Here is a 17,234-nt window from a genome sequence, read left to right on the forward strand (position 1 = left end):
TACGCAGACCCATAGGGGCTCTAATCCACAAAGGAAAATCTGTTATTAAGTTTGCTGCTGGTGGGGGGGTCACTATAACAGTCTGGCCAATTAATTTCTTCCTCGGTGGGGTGCCATTCATTAGACTTTTTACATAATGGCTTAGTGGGGGGATGTCTTAGTAATGTTACATTTTCTGTACATCTCCCAGGAGCAAGTAGTGATAGTAGATGTATTTGGGCTTTTACTTCCCTCTCCTTTGGTGTTCATGCTAGCCAGAAACCTCTCTTTAATTCTACACATGAAAGAGCAGTAGTTGGATTCTGTGTCATACAAAAGGGAAGCTGTATTTTGCACAGATACTTCCTTGTCCCACCTGTGGTCCCCCTGGATGACCAAGGTACTTGGTATTATTGGTGACTACACTAGGCAGGGGATCAGTCCAAGTAAGGGGTCTTACCCATGGAGGGTAAGGAACATAAGTCCAATACACTTCCCCATTTGCCCCTGGTAGTATTACCGCACAACTGATGGCTGCTAGCTTGACAAGGAAAACATTCTCAGGGGTTCTTGGGGTTTTGGTCTCCTCACAAATTCACTCAGCTTTCTGGACCATCTTCTTCACCATCCCCCAGGTCATCTCCAGACTGTTTGTTGTCTGTCTCAGCTGTCCTCCCACTCCTTATCTTCAGCGTGTTGCTTGGGGCTACTGCTGTCTGTGGCTTGGGGCTACTGCTATCTGTAGTCATTTGTCTGCAGCTGCAGTTACAGGATGAGGCTCCAGGTGCAATGTCCTCATTAGTCTGGTCAGTTCCTCTCTTGGATCCATGTTGAAGTTTAATATTCCTTGCAGGAATCCACACTGGCTTGGAGGAGTTTTCTGGAAATACATAAGCATATCCTCAACCAAAGGTTAACAAAGGGACCCTTCCACAAACCAGAGTCAGGATCTTTCCATTTAACCAAACCATTTTCTTTTGGTTTATTCTGACACCAGTGTAATTCCCTAAGTGTCTTGCCATCAGCATTACAAATGAAAAAATTTAAAGTAATTAAGGCTTGATGTAGTTTACCTATAGGAGATTTCTCCAGCACCACTATTCCCGCTTTTTGTTTTTCAAGTTGGGATTTTAGCTGCTGATGTTGGTGTTCTATAATTTCCTGTCCTTGGGAATTGTATTCCCGTAATGTGCCTGTTGTAATAAAGTATGCATTTCCTTTTGTTAAAGAACCAGGCAGCGTGGTATGAGCCCTGACATGAGTAATATAAAAGGGATATTGTCTTTGCTGTACAATTTGCTGTATCTGTTTAAATAGTATCATTAGACTTTAATCACTAAGTCATTTTAATTGAGCAGTCTCAATTCTGTTTACCAGGCCAGTAGCATAGGCAGAATCATAAATAATATTAAGAGGCTTTTGGAAATCCTGCAATGCAGGCTTGATAGCTTCTAATTCAATCTTTGTATTGAAGTGTAACTAGTCTGGATGACTCAGTCTGAGTCCATTGTATGATAAGCAGCTTTACTATTAGATGAACCATCAGTAAAAACAGTTAATGCTCCAGAAATAGGTTCCTATCTAGTATTTTTTGGTGTAATAATAGGGGTGTAATATAAAAATTGTAGTAATTTGTTTTTTAGTAGGTGACAACTAAGTTCCCCTAAATATTCACTTATTTCAATTTGCCAATTCAAATCAGTCTGAAATAACATTTCTAATTGCTTCCCAGTGAGGGGAAAATAGATGCATTGGGGTTTTTCTCCTCTAAGCTGCCTGCAGCACTTCCTGAATTGAGATATTAATTGAACCATGAGCTCTATATATGTAACCATAGTTTTAGAGGATTGATGCCCTAGGGCTGTGGTCGGCAAACTGTGGCTCGCAAGCCCTATGGGGCTCTTTGGCCCCTTGAGTGTGGCTCTTCCACAAAATACCACGACCTGGGCGAGTCTATTTTGAAGAAGTGGCGTTAGAAGAAGTTTAAGTTTAAAAAATTTGGCTCTCGAAAAAAATTTCAATTGTTGTACTGTTGATATTTGGCTCTGTTGACTAACGAGTTTGCCGACCACTGCCCTAAGGGGACCCACTCAATAATAGTAGGAGAGTTTTTATTTTGGAAGATGACTCCAGTGGGACTATTTGCAGTAGGATTAATCTGTCCTAATAAAGGCAATTCAGGCTGTACCCGTGCTACTTGGGCTGAGGAGATTGCCTGCTCAATTCTTAGTAACTCCTTCCTAGCTTCATCTGTTAATGTTCAGGGCAAGGAAAGATTAGAGTCACCCCTAAATATATTGAATAAATTTGTCATTTCTCCCATAGAGATTTTAAGATAAGACCTTAACCAATTAATGTCCCCTAATAATTTTTGAAAGTCATTTAATGGTTTTAAGGCAATCCTTTCATATTTCTACATTTTAAGGCCTAATACATTGATTTTTAATTACAGTTCCTAGATACTTGAAGGGCATTTCCCTCTGTATTTTCTCCCAAAGCAATCTCTAAACTACATTTAGGGAGTTTCTTTTAAAAATTTTTACTTTATTTTACACAGCAACCAATTTGGTTGCCTTTCAGAAAAACAGGTAGGAGCAAGACATGCTGGCCAATACTGCAATGCATACATTTCAAGTAAAAGTAACTTTCTTTTTACTTATGGTGTCTCATTAATGGTGAGATTTAATGCTTGAATAATAACTTTTAGTTTACTTTGTAAATAGTTGCATAAGAGATTTAAAAATTTTTCCTTTTTATTAAGCTTAAATTTACTTTTAAACAGCATTCTTTTTGGTTAGTGCTCATTTGCATATGTATGCAAATTTTACTTTGGACTTTACTAGAACCAATTGCTCATAAAATATTGGCTTCTCATATAAATGAGTTTATATGAGACCTTGATTGTATTGTGAAAAGCTAAGTATTCAGCAACGTTGTCCTGCCAAGCTTAGAGGTAGAAATCTTTATAACATTTAAAATATATGTATATAAATAGAATATTGTTATTAATTTTTATTTGATAAAGCTTCCCACATAATTTCAAGTATATTAGATTTGCCTGATTTAGTTCAAAAACATTTTTTTAAGAAGAGAGAATAAATCCTTGAACCATTACAGAGCCCTTGAAATGTCTGAAAGCTATCTCTTGGTTAAAGTCTTGAAATTTAACTTGGAAAGACTATCAAATATACATAACCAAAAGATTATATTATACACTTTTTGTAATTGTTCTAAAAGATATCAATTACATTTAAACTGGTTTTAATATTAAAAATTTGGTTCAGACCATAGAATTAATCCTCTTTTTTAATCAGGCCAATAAAATATTATATCCTAGGTTGAAATTTTACCATATGTAGTACACACAAGGACTACAATATATTTTGAACTACTAATTTCTCCAGAGAAAATGCAAGAATTATTTTTCTTAAAAATGAATTTCCATACTTTATGCATTTTATTATTACAATAATATAATTTTTCCCAATTTAATTTGAATTTTTAACCTTTGGAAGCTTCAAATTTTAGGTGGTAAGTAAATACTTAGCACTTCTTAGATTAGTAATATATTTACATTTTTAAGAATATCCTATCTAATAAAGAGGGAATATGCTAATTGACCCTCATGCCATTGCAAAGATGGGGGCGCCCACAGCAAATAAGGAGGGAATATGCTAATTGCTGCCCCACCGTCAAAGATGGTAGTGCCCACAGCCAATAAGGAGGGAATATGCTAATTGACTGCCACACCCTAAAAGATGGTGGCGTCCACACGCACAAGATGGTGGTGCCCAGTCTAATCAGCCCCACTGGGGTGGCAGGTGTGTGGCAAGGCTGCTCCGCGTCTGCCTCCAGAATCCCCCAGTCCCTTCAGCCGCCCAGCCTCCCAGGGCTGGCCCGAGGCCCAAACAAGCCTCAGATGGCAGCTGCCCAGCTAACACCCAAGGTGCAGGCAAGCCTCGGATAGCGGCTGCCCAGCCACCCAGGGCCGCCTGAGGCTCAGGTAACCAGGGCCAGCTGAGGCTTGTGCTGCCGGCAGTGGTAGGAGCAGAGGTGTGATGGGACGTTGCCTTCCCCTATTGCTGGGTCACCTCCTGCCCCTGAGGGATCCCGGACTCTGAGAGGGTGTAGGCTGGGTTGAGGGACACCTTCCCCCCCCCCCCTTGAGTGCATGAATTTTCATGCACCGGGCCTCTAGTATTTCAAATATAATACAAGACATATTCAATTAATAGATTCAAATCTATCCTCTGTATTTTTCATCTGAGGCAAACTCAGATTGATATTTTAGTATTTTGTCATTTTAAAATTCCTAGGTATTTAATAATTTTTATTATTTAATTCAACAAACTCCAAAGTTTTAAGTTACCAAAGACTTTGGAAAACTATGTTTAGTCATATGTAATTACCACTGAAAAATATTTACTATATACCTTTCATTTTAGTTATGTATATTTTGCCTTAACAACTTTGAGATTTTAAGACCAATTATTATTATCCAAGGCATTTTCTTTGGCAAATTCTGTAACAGAGATAACTTACTGACTTTCAGTGGCTTTAATGTTAAAGTATTATTTTATTTTTCTTTATAAAAACAGGAGTGTCCCTGGGACCTGTGAGGACACCTTGGAATGCAGTCTATTATTATTCAAGAACTGCCCTGAGAAGATGGCTGCCGACGGGAAGGCAGGCTGCAAGATAATGTGTGAGTGAGAAAACAAAAAGAGAGTGTGTGGTCACACAGGGAGTGTTTGTTGGTGAGTTGAGTGACAGCTATACTCCAGGAGACTGTGAGGGACAGCTGAATGATGCTCCCTTGACCGGGCAGCCCCCACTGCTGCTGGGTTCCCACCCAGAGCGAGCAGCTTAGACACAGAGACCACGCCATCTTGAAGGGGAAAGTGGATGTTATCGGAAGCCTGAAAAGCCTGGGGAATCTACAACTATGGCACCCACTGAACAGCTGCGAACCTGAGAACACTGGTCCCCAAGTGACACAAGCACAGATTCAGAGGAGCTCTACACTCCCTCATGGAAAGGAGAAAGAGAACTACATAACCAGACACCCGGAGAAGAAAGATCATGGGAAGACAAAAAAACAGCCCTCATATAAAAGAAAAGCAGGCATCACCAGAAAAGGAAGTAAACGAAATGGAGGCGAGCCACCTGTCAGAGAAAGAATTCAGAGAAATGGTCATAAGGTAGATGAAAAGAATGGAAGACAAATTCAATAATATGTGTAAGAACCAAGAGGAAATGAAGAACCAAGAAGAAATGAAAAATGACATCGCTGCTGTAAAGAACTCAATAGAAAGCATCAATAGTAGACTAGAAGAAACAGAGGACTGCATCAGTGAGCTAGAAGACAAGGTAGGTAAAAATACACAAGTAGGGCAGCTTCTAGAAAAAAAAATTAAATAGCAGGGGGAGAGCCTAAGGGAACTTTGGGAAAACACGAAACAAAACAACATCCGCATAATAGGAGTGCCAGAAGGAGAGGAAACTGAGCAAGGAATAGATAACCTGTTTGAAGAAATAATCACAGAAAACTTCCCTGATATAGGGAAGAAAAAACCCACACAAATCCAAGAAGCTCAGAGTCCCAAGCAAAATGAACCCCAAAACACCGACGCCAAGGCACCTTATAATTAAATTGCCAAACACCAACGACAAAGTAAGAATCTTAAAAGCAGCCAGAGAGAGAGACAGAAAGTTTCCTACAAAGGATCCCCCATCAGACTAGCGACTGATTTCTCAACAGAAACACATCAGGCCAGAAGGGAATGGAATGAAATATATAAAGTCATGCAAATGAAGGGTCTGAATCCAAGAATACTGTACCCAGCAAGGCTATCAATCAAAATTGAAGATGAAATCAGGAGCTTCATAGACAAAAAAGGACTAAGAGAGTTTATTACCACCAAGCCAGCAATGCATGAAATGCTAAAGGGTCTGCTGTAAAAAAAAGAAATAGGAAGTGAACAAGGAACACAGGCATAAAGAATAAAAATGGCAACAAACAAGTACCTATCAGTAATAACTTTAACTGTAAATGGATTAAATGTCCCAATCAAAAGACATAGGGTAACGAATTGGATAAGAAAACACAACTCATATATCTGCTGTCTACAAGAAACCCACCTCAGAAAAAAAGATGCACACAGACTGAGGGTGAAGGGATGGAAAAAGGTTTTATCAGGCAAATGGAAATGAAAAAAAAAGCTGGGGTAGCAATATTTATATCTGACAAATTAGATCTCAAACTGAAGGACATAACAAGAGATAAGGAAGGCCACTTCATAATACTAAAGGGAGCAATCCAACAAGAAGAAATAACTCTGGTAAACATATACACCCCCAATACAGGAGCACCCAAAGACATAAAAAAAACTCCTGGAGGATATCAAGGGAGAGATTGACAGCAATACAATCATAGTAGGAGACTTTAATACCCCACTATCACCATTGGACAAATCCTTTAAACAAAAAGTCAGCAAAGAAACATCAATCCTAAAAGACTCACTAGACCAGATGGAATTAATTGACATCTTCAGAACATTTCACCCCAAAGCCACAGAACATACATTCATCTCAAGTGCACATGTGTCATTTTCAAAGATAGACCATATATTGGGTCACAGGCAAAGTCTCTTCAAATTCAAGAAGATAGAAATCATATCAAGCATCTTCTCAGATCACAGTGGCATAAAACTGGAAATCAACTACAATAAAAACAATCCCCCCAAAAAAACAAATATATGGAGACTAAATAGCATGCTATTAAACAATGACTGGGTGACCAGAGAGATCAAAGAAGAAATAAAAAAACATTATGGCAACAAATGACAATGAAAACACAACAATCCAAAATCTATGGGACACAGCAAAAGCAGTCTTGAGAGGGAAGTTCATAGCTCTACAAGCCTGCTGCAAAAAACAAGAAACAATGGTAATAAAATAATAACCCTACAACTCAAAGAGTTAGAAAGAGAGCAACAAGAAAAGCCCAGTGTAAACAGAAGGAAGGAAATAATAAAGATCAGAGTGGAGATAAATGATATAGAGACCAAAAAAAAAAAAAAAGTACAAAAGATCTACAAAACCAAGAGTAGGTTCTTTGAAAGGATAAACAAGACTGATGAACCTCTAGCCAGGCTCACCAAGAAGCAAAGAGAGAGGACCCAAATAAACAAAATCAGAAATGAAAGAGGAGAAATAACAACAGAACACACTGAAATACAAAGGATTGTTAAAAAAATACTATGAACCACTCTGTTCCAACAAACGGGACAACCTGGAAGAAATGGACATATTCCTAGAAAAATACAACCTTCCAAAACTCAATCAGGAAGAATCTAAACATCTCAATAGGCCAATAAATATGGAAGAAATTGAAGCAGTCATCAAAAAGCTTCCAGCAAAAAAAAGCCCGGGGCCAGAAGCTTCACAGGGAAGTTTTACCAAACATTCAAGGAAGAACTAAAACCTATCCTCCTCAGACTATTCCAAAAAATTCAAGAGAAAGGAACACTTCCAAGCTCCTTCTATGAAGCCAGCATCACCCTAATACCAAAACCAGATAAAAACAACACAATGAAAGAGAATTACAGTCCAATATCCCTCATGAATGTAGATGCCAAAATCCTCAACAAAATTCTAGCTAATTGGATTCAGCAGTACATCAGAAAGATCATACACCATGACCAAGTAGGATTTATCCCAGGGATGCAAGGATGATACAATATCCACAAATCAATAAATGTGATACATCACATAAACAAATTGAGAGATGAAAATCACATAGTCATATCAATTGATGCAGAAAAAGCATTTGACAAAATCCAACACCCTTTCTTGAGAAAAACTCTCAGCAAGGTAGGAATAAAAGGATCATACCTGAACATAATAAAAGCCATATATGATAAACCCACAGCCAACATCATACTCAATGAGCAAAAATTAAAACCATTTCCCCTAAGAACAGGAAAAGACAGGGATGCCCACTCTCACCACTCCTGTTTGACATAGTACTGGAAGTATTAGCCATTGCAATTAGACAAGAAGAAGAAATAAAAGGCATCCAAATTGGAAAAGAAGAATTAAAGCTGTCTTTATTTGCAGATGACATGATATTGTACTTAAAAAACCCGAAAGACTCCATCAAAAAACTATTAGACTTATTAAATGAATTTGGCAATGTAGAAGGATACAAAATTAACGCCAAAAAATCTATGGCATTTCTATACACCAATAGTGAACTTACAGAAAGAGAGACTAAAAAAGCAATCCCATTTACCATCGCACCAAAAAAATTAAGTTACCTAGGAATAAACTTAACTAAGAAAGTAAAACACCTATACGCGGAAAACTACATGACACTGAAAAAAAGAGATAGAGGAAGACATAAACAGATGGAAGAACATACCATGTTCATGAATTGATAGAATCAACATCATTAAAATGTCCATACTACCCAAAGCAATCTATAGAATTAATGTACTCCCCATTAAAATACCAACAGCATATTTCACAGACTTAGAAAGAACTCTCCAAAAATTCATCTGGAATAAAAAAAGACCCCGAATAGCCACAGCAATCCTGAGAAAGAAGAACAAAGTAGGTGGGATCTCAATACCAGATTTCAAGCTGTATTACAAATCCACTGTTCTCAAAACTGCCTGGTACTGGCACAAGAACAGACATATAGACCAATAGAATAGAATAGAGAACCGAGATATCAACCCAAATCACTTGCTCAATTAATATTTGACAGAGGAGGCATGAACGTACAATGGAGTCAAGATAGTCTCTTCAATAAATGGTGTTGGGAAAATTGGACAGATACATGCAAAAAAAAATGAAACTAGACCACCAACTTACACCGTACACAAAATTATACTCAAAATGGATAAAGGACTTAAACATAAGATGGGAAACCATAAAAATACTGGAGGAAATCTCAGACATATGCTGAAGCAATTTCTTCACTGATACCACTCCTAGGGCAATAGAAACTAAAGAGAAAATAAACAAATGGGACTATCCTATCTAATAAAAGAGTAATATGCAAATTGACCATCACTCCAACACACAAGATGGCTGCCCCCATGTGGTCAAAGATCCTGCCCCCATGTGGACACAAGATGGCCGCCACAAAATGGCCAGCAGGGGAGGGGTGTTGGGAGGGACCAGGCCTGCAAGGGAGAGCAGTTGGGGGGAACCAGGCCTGCAGGGGAGGGCAGTTAGGGGCAAACAGGCTGGCAGGGGAGCAGTTAGGCATCAATCAGGCTGGCAGGGGAGTGGTTAGGGGGTGATCAGGCTGGTAGGCAGAAGTGGTTAGGGGCAATTAGGAAGGCAGGTAGGCTAGCAGTTGGGAGTCAGCAGTCCTGGATTGTGAGAGGGATGTCCGACTGCCCGTTTAGGCCCGATCCTACCGGGATCCTACCGGGATCGGGCCTAAACGGGCAGTCGGACATCCCTCTAGGGGTTCCAGATTGGAGAGGGTGCAGATTGGGCTGAGGGACACACCCCCCTGTGCACAAATTTTGTGCACTGGGCCTCTAGTATCAAAATAAAAAGCTTTTTCACAGCAAAAGAAAGCATTAACAAAACAACAAGAAAGCCCACTGCATGGGAGAACATATTTTCAAATGTTATTACTGATAAAGGTTTAATCTCCAACATCTACAGGGAACTTATACAACTTAACAAAAGGAAGATAAATGATCCAATAAAAAAAAAATGGGCAACAGACCTAAATAGAATCTTTTTGAAAGAAGACAGAAGAACGACCAAGAGACATATGAAAACATGCTCAAAGTCACTAATTATCCAAGAGATGCAAATCAAAATGACAATGCAGTACCATCTCACACCTGTCAGAATGACTATCATCAACAAATCAACAAATGACAAGTGCTGGCAAGGATGTGGAGAAAAAGGAACTCTCGTGCACTGCTGGTGGGAATGCAGACTGGTGCAGCCACTGTGAAAACAGTATGGAGTTTCCTTAAAAAACTAAAAATGGAACTCCCATTTGACCCAGTAATCCCGCTTCTAGGAATATATCCCAAGAAACTAGAAACATCAATCAGAAAGGATATATGCACCCCTATGTTCATAGCAGCACAATTCACCATAGCTAAGATTTGGAAACAGCCTAAATGCCCATCAGCAGATGAGTGGATTAGTAAACTATGGTACATCTACACAATGGAATACTACGCTGCTATAAAAAAGAAGGAATTCTTACCATTTGCAGCAGCATGGATGGACCTGGAGAGCATTATGTTAAGTGAAATAAGCCAGTCAATGAAAGAAAAATACCACATGAACTCACTCATTTATGGAAAATAAAGAACATTATAACCTGATGAACAAAAAAATAGATACAGATGCAGTAAAGCACCGAACAGATTGTCAAATTACAGCAGGAAGGCTGGGAGTGTTGGGGAGAGGGGGAAAGAGATCAACCAAAGGACTTGTATGCATGCATATAAACACAACCAATGGACACCAGATACTGGGGGTGGGTGGGATAAGGGCATTCGACAGGGGGTAGGGGAGGCTGGGGGAAGGTAAATGGGGGGGGGGGGAAAGGAGATATATGTACTACTATATGTAATACTTTAAACAGTAAAAATAAGAATAATAAAAAAAGAACTGCCTTTTATCATGGAAACATTAATTTTTGTTGCCCAAACCCAACCTGTATATTTTCCTTCTGTCATTTTTGCCATCTTTTAAATAAAAACAGTCTTGGGTTTATTCCATTGCATCTGTGAAGAGATGGGGCTTAGGCCAAGAGGCCACCTAAAATCAGGTGGGGCACGCCTTCTCTTAAGCTAGCCTTTTTCTCTTCATGGGTATAGAAATCCCAGATGCATCCCTAAATTGTGATAAATGTCTCATCTATCCAAATTTCAAATGACGGACTGGGAAATAAAAATATGGCGAAAATGAGACTTAGTAACATTCCCAAGAGTGGGCATCCATTTTATAGGATCACCAAAAGACCTAGTAATTAATGGTCTGGGGCCTTTTTTAGATACTTCCCTTTGTCTAGGGAATTTTCCTAGAACCTGTGTTATCGGCCACATGTACCGCTCATATTCTTTCTCCGCACCCCCACATTCTATTTGCTCTGGGGAAATTTAGTAATGGTCTGGCCATCTACTGTTTCTTTTCTACTAAATTAAATTAAAGGCATGTTTAATAAACAAATTAAACCAAACAAAAAAAAAAACACAGATAAAACAACAATCAACAGACAAGCGTGCATAAAACATAGACAAGACTTAATAAATCAGAATTCTTTTCATGGATCTTTCAGATGTTTTACATTGTCTGGGACTTACAGCAAGAATGTGGCCTAGATCTCTGCCTGTTGTTCACAGATCTTATCCTATTCTGCTCTCCATAGCACTGACTGGTATCTAAAGTCGTTTTAGCTAAAATATGCCAGTCCCAAGGCATCATATGGTAATTTTCAGACAAAGCATTGAAGAGTCCTTTTGTAAAAGGACTGTTAGCCCCATTTTCACTAGCTGTTGAGCCTTCCCACACTAGAGGTGAAGGATCCGGGGCCTTAGGTATTACAGACTTTTGATCCTCAATACGAAGTGGGCATAATGCAGTTCGAACAAGAGCCCACATAGTTAAAAATGACAAGGGAACTCGTTTTCCTTGAGCCTGATTTAAGAGAGTACCTTTTGAGACCTTAATTTCTTTATCCTTGAGTATGCAAGCTAAAAATTTACAATGATATTTTTGCCTTTTAGTCAAATTCTTCCCCATAATAACCTGGCTGAATCAAAACATTCCTCATCCACTTACTGTCATGACTCTGAAGCTGGCACAGACTTTGTGCATGGTCAACTTCCCACCTTTCCAGTGAATTTCCACTTTTCCTTCTTTACTTTGTTTTTCTCTCAGGTAAATCTTCTCCTCCAGATTCCTGTTCATGGTGCCAGAATGCCACAACCTTTTGCGGCAGGGGTTCAGGATCTGAAGAAGGCATGAATTTAGAAGGCATAGGGGGCCAGGTGGAGACCTCTCTCTTGGAGAGGTACACTGAAACCTGGTCTTATCTGCTTTTTATTCAGTTTTAGAGACACATCTTGCCCTCAATAAAGCACAGCAAACAGGTAGCAGACAGACCATCTCTAAGGTCAATAAAGATCAGTAAATATCATTAAGGTCCAGTAAACATTTACTTTGAGGCTATTAGGTCAGGAAACTGCTTCGAGCCACCACTATCTCAACACAGAACAATCAGTGCTTAGTAACAGCCTGCTAATGCCCAAGGTCCAGCAGCCTTCCGTGTTCCTTGGTGCACTCTTATGACAATATTGGGAAAGCAGTGACTTCCTGCAAATCATGATGTATCTTTTTTTTGGGGGGGGGGGGTGGTGGTGAATACATTTATTTAATTATTTATTTCCTATTGATTATGGAGCATTTTATTTTTTTTATTGTTTAAAGTATTACAAATAGTAGTACATATGTCTCCTTTTTTTTCCCCATTGACCTCCCCCCGGCCTCCCCTAGTCCCCAGTACATGCCTTTACCTGCCCCACCCCCAGTGTCTTGTATCCATTGGTTATGCTTATATGCATGCATACAAGTCCTTTGGTTGATCTCTTACAGCCCACCCCCCTCCCCCGCCTTCCCACTGTAGTTTGACAGTCTGTTCAATGCTTCTTTGCCTCATGATGTATCTTGATGTGGGCTCTTTGGATTCTTGTTTGGAACTCTTTGCTCTTCTTGGATTTTTGTGTTCTTTTCCTTCACCAGGTTTGTAAAGTTTTCAATCATTATTTTTTCAAATAGGTTCTCCATCTCTTGCTCTCTCATTTCTCATTCTGTTACTCCTATGATGTGCCTGTTATGCTTCATGTTGTCCCAAATGTCCCTAGACTATTCTCATTTTTTTTAAAAAATATTTTTTTCTTTTTGTTATTCTGATTGGGTGTTTTCTTCTACCTTGTCTTCAAAATCACTAATTGGATCCTCTCTTTCATCTAGCTTGCTGTTGAGTCCTTCTACTGTGTTCTTCATTTTAGATATTCTATTCTTCATGTCTGACTGGTTCTCTTTTATGGATTTTATGTGCTTTTTATATTTACTTTCTCTTTGTTTAAATTCTCACTGATTTCATCCATCCTTCTTTTAATTTCCTTGAGCATCCTTATAACAATTTTTTGAACTCTTATGTCTGGTAGCTTGCTTGCCTACATTTTATTTTGTTTATTTTGGGGTCTTTCTCCTGTTCTTTTATTTGGAGAATTTTCTTTGTCTTCTTATTTTTGATTGCTTCTCTATATTTGCTTCTGTGTATTGGGTAGATATGCTATGTCTCCAGTCTTGGTGTTGTCTTTATGTAGTATGTGTCTGTGGGCTTTGGTGGCATAGTCTCCTGGAATGTCCCTTGTGTGGGTTATGTGAACCCTCCTGTTGTAGTTTTATCTGCTGGCCTATCCATGGATGAGGTTGCCTCTCTGACTAGCTGAATATGAGAATCAACCCTAACCACACTGTGAGTTGTTGTGCAGAGGCTAATCCAAGAAATCAGAATTCACTCCAGCAGGTTCTGGTGCCTGCTGAGATCTACTTTTGTTTGTGCAGCTTATAGATCTATTTGGGTCATGCTCTGATGTGGTCTGAATCCTGCCACCAGTGTGTTGGTTCTGGGGCCATTTGAAAGGAACTCTAGTGTATTCAATGTCAGGCATTGCCTGTGTCTGGCCCTGGGCCACCTGTTTGGAGCTACTAAGTGATCCACAGTTTGTGGGTGCTTCTGCTGGGCATGGGTATGCATGGCAATGGCCAAGTTATACACCGAGGCCAGTTTCCACCAGCACTGAGCATGGGGGCAGGTCAACAAAAGGCCCAAGGCCCCCAAAATCCGCCTCTATCTATTAGCTGACAGGCTCCATCATTGAAAGAGCCTCTGGTGGTAGTACACAAGTTAAGTGAGGACAGGTTCTCAATGAGTCACCAAGTAGGTGTGAATTGTGTTCACCAGATTGATACAGATCCCTGCCAGTCCTGAGTCTGCAGATACTCAGCAATAGTCTAAGGGCACACCAAGGCCAGCTGCCACCAGTTGGGTGCCCACAGACCTCTGTGGTTGGACTGGGTCTCAGAAAGTCATCAGGAAGAGGCCAGCAGTGTTTATCAATCACAAACAGACCAAGATTTAACCATGTGAAGGGAGGGCTTTGCACAGAAATGGGGTGTTGATTGGACATGTGAGGGAAATATGACCCTTACCCAAGAGCCACACAACTTTGTCTTTCCCAGAGTCTGCACAGATCTGCTCAAGAGTCTTCCAAACGATTTTGCACTGTGGGCTTAGGCTGGCCACAGCCAGCTAATAATATTTCTGAGTGCAAGTCTAGCAGGGAGGGGCCACCGGGAGTCAAGAGAGTGAAGCTAGTGTTTATCTTGTGGTGAGACAGTGCTGCTGTGGTATACAGACTGGGTCGCTGCTGCTCTGGCAGGTAAGTGGGGGGGAAATGGTCCCACCCCAGAACCATAAAACTTAGTCTTTGATACCCTCTGCGTTCACCCTCAAGAGCCTTTCAAAAAAGTCTATACTGTGGGCTCAGGCATCAGACTCCCCCCACAGTGCATGATCTTGGCTAGGCAGAGCAACAGGGAGTCAGGAGTTCCTCCAGGCTGATGCAATATGGAGGGGAGTGCTTGACCCAGAAAATATGGTGGCTGTGGGCAGTGTGTGAGGGACTCAGCACAGGAACCCTGGCCACTGTCCCTTCAGCTCTCTCATCGGAGCCACACAACCCAGTCTCTCTTTGCACAATCTTTGTCCACTCTAAGCCATGCTCCCTCTGATGGAGTCCAGGGTAAGTGGCTACAAAACAGATTTTGTGTGTTGGCCCTTATAGAAGGTGCCTGGGTTTTTAGCAGACTCCTGTCTCTCTGTGACAAGCAGAATCTCCACTGATTTTCACAGCCAGATGTTATGTATGCTCCTCTTCCTGGCTCCAGTGCTCCAGACTTGGGAGTCCAGCACTGGGTTGAGGCCCCACACTACTTAAGGGGGACCTTTGCTGCTGAGATGTCCCTCAAGATTCTCAGCCACCACTTAAAATCTGTCTGAAATTATTGTCACATTTGTTTGCCAGTTAATACAATAAATGGTTATGTTCTATTCCAGTACTTAGTTATTACTAAATATGACAGTTTGGGAACTCTATGGCAAAAGACATACTAACTTTATTTCTTTTTTCCGCCTTTAAAATGGTTGTACAAAGAAACATAATGATAATTATCATTCATGGAGATGTTGCATAATGAAAATATAAAACTTTAAAACACATATTTAATTATCTAAATTAGTATCTTTTAAAATACATTAAAATTTTTTAAAAAACAAGATTTTTCAGAGATATTTCTTCATTATTCAGTGCAATTCAATGCTGCTGTGGTGTCTACATTTGAATTAACACAACCAACTCTCATCATTATAGGACTCAGAAAAAAAGACACTTTGATTTTTTAAAATTTATTTTTATAATCAATAATAATAATAATTTATGTTGTATTAGTTTGAGATATATTAAGTTTACATATTTCTTAATAATAAGCCAAGATTATTAATCATTACCAGTCTTTATTTCAGATACATCTGACATTCTTGGTTGATGGGAGCAGCGGAGACCATGATAGCAAAGGCAATATTTAATGCAAATACTTGCCAGGAAAGCCGTTGAAGGATATACCTTTAACAAAGCTTAATCTGCTTAATACTGTAATTCACGAGGAATGCTAAGAGTAAACAAGTCTGTTTACTTAAGATCATATTTCTTATACCACACTTGCCCAGCCAGGGGTTATTTATGCTCAGGTACCTAATGGCAAACGATTGCTTTTAAAGGTCCAGCTGTAAACTCGAGGTAAGAAATTTAAATCAGTGTATAAGCTATATAAAAGCACTGTGTAATAAACATTTGGATGTATTTTATATTTTCTTCTAATAGCAATATCAACCATTACAAGGTTGTGGGTTAACTTTTGGGTTTTTTTATTACTTCCCTTCGAAAAGTTGTTAGTTCTATTTTGAAATAATTTGGGGGATTTTTCCTCCCAGGAGTTACACTTCATAATGACTGTATAGATATTGAGGGAAGTATTATAGAGGAATAAATTGAGAGTTTTTCTAAGTGTGAGTTCATTGGACCCTTTAAAAGTTTATCTATTGCCTCTATTTCCTACTAGTGGAAAGATCATTTGTTCCTTCACTAGGCACACATGAAATAGGAAATAAGACTTATACTAATGTATGGTGAAGGCAAAAATGATTCTTACAAGTAACAATGGTCTTCAAAAGAGCACAAGTACAGGAAGCAAGATGTCCTTTCTGGATATTTTCTTTCTTTAATATTCTGTAATGGATTATTTATATTTATATTTTTAACTTTATATATTTTAAATGTATATGTTTTATATATAAATGAGTTTTATTCAAAATTAAATTTATTTATTAAAAATAGGAAATTTAAAGTTTCTCAAGAAAATACTGTTGTAGCATCAATAACCTATTGTGGTATTAATAAGAACTAAGCTTGCTGCCTTTTTGTACAATTAATTACAGCACATATTTTACTATCATCTGTGATAAAAACATTTGTATATACTAGCTTCTTTTCAAATATATTCATTTTTCTTTGAACACACCTTTAGGTGTAATTTTAGGTGTAGTTTCTCAAAATTTTCCAGAAAGAAATTAGTCTTTCACTGATGTTAAGCTCAGAATAAGTAAAATCACAACTTTGGGCCTTCATTTTGGATAAGTCTTTTGTTTACAACCTTTTTAAATCTTTATGGTCAACAATCTCTTCATTTAATTTTATAATTTATTTATTTTAATTTAATTTTAAATTTAGGAACACAGATCTAAAATTTACCTGAGCAGTTTGAGAAATCGCTTAAGACTGGTCACATTACTGTGCTGGGAAGCTGGAGCTGGTGCACTGAATCAAGAATGCAAATCATGCCCTCCCTGCCGAATGAGGAAACACAAGCCACCCACAGGGCTGGCAGCTAGCACCTTCAGCATTCAAACTCCCACTTTGGGGAGATGAAATCCATTGGGTAATTTGGATTGAAGGTGCATGTTTAACACACTGACACAGTGGAAATAGAGCCATATGATTTATTACTTACAGATACCAGAAGTGGAGGTCACAAGTGAGCCAGGGAAAGGTAGTCCTCCATTCCAGATCACACGC

At 39.1% G+C, this 17,234-nt stretch overlaps 1 protein-coding gene across 1 annotated transcript in view; it reads left to right on the forward strand.

Annotated features, from left to right (window-relative positions):
• LOC308246326 (sulfotransferase 1B1) overlaps positions 1–5,871 on the forward strand; it is a 56,577-nt gene extending 50,706 nt beyond the window's left edge. Inside the window, exon 9 of the mRNA XM_080664485.1 lies at positions 4,578–5,871. The gene's annotated coding sequence lies outside the window, so the exon portion shown is untranslated. The remainder of the gene's footprint in view (positions 1–4,577) is intronic.
• Positions 5,872–17,234: the final 11,363 nt, after the last annotated feature.

Source organism: Plecotus auritus (assembly GCF_963455305.1).
Source record: "Plecotus auritus genome assembly, chromosome: 1".
NCBI classification, from domain to species: Eukaryota; Metazoa; Chordata; class Mammalia; order Chiroptera; family Vespertilionidae; genus Plecotus; species Plecotus auritus.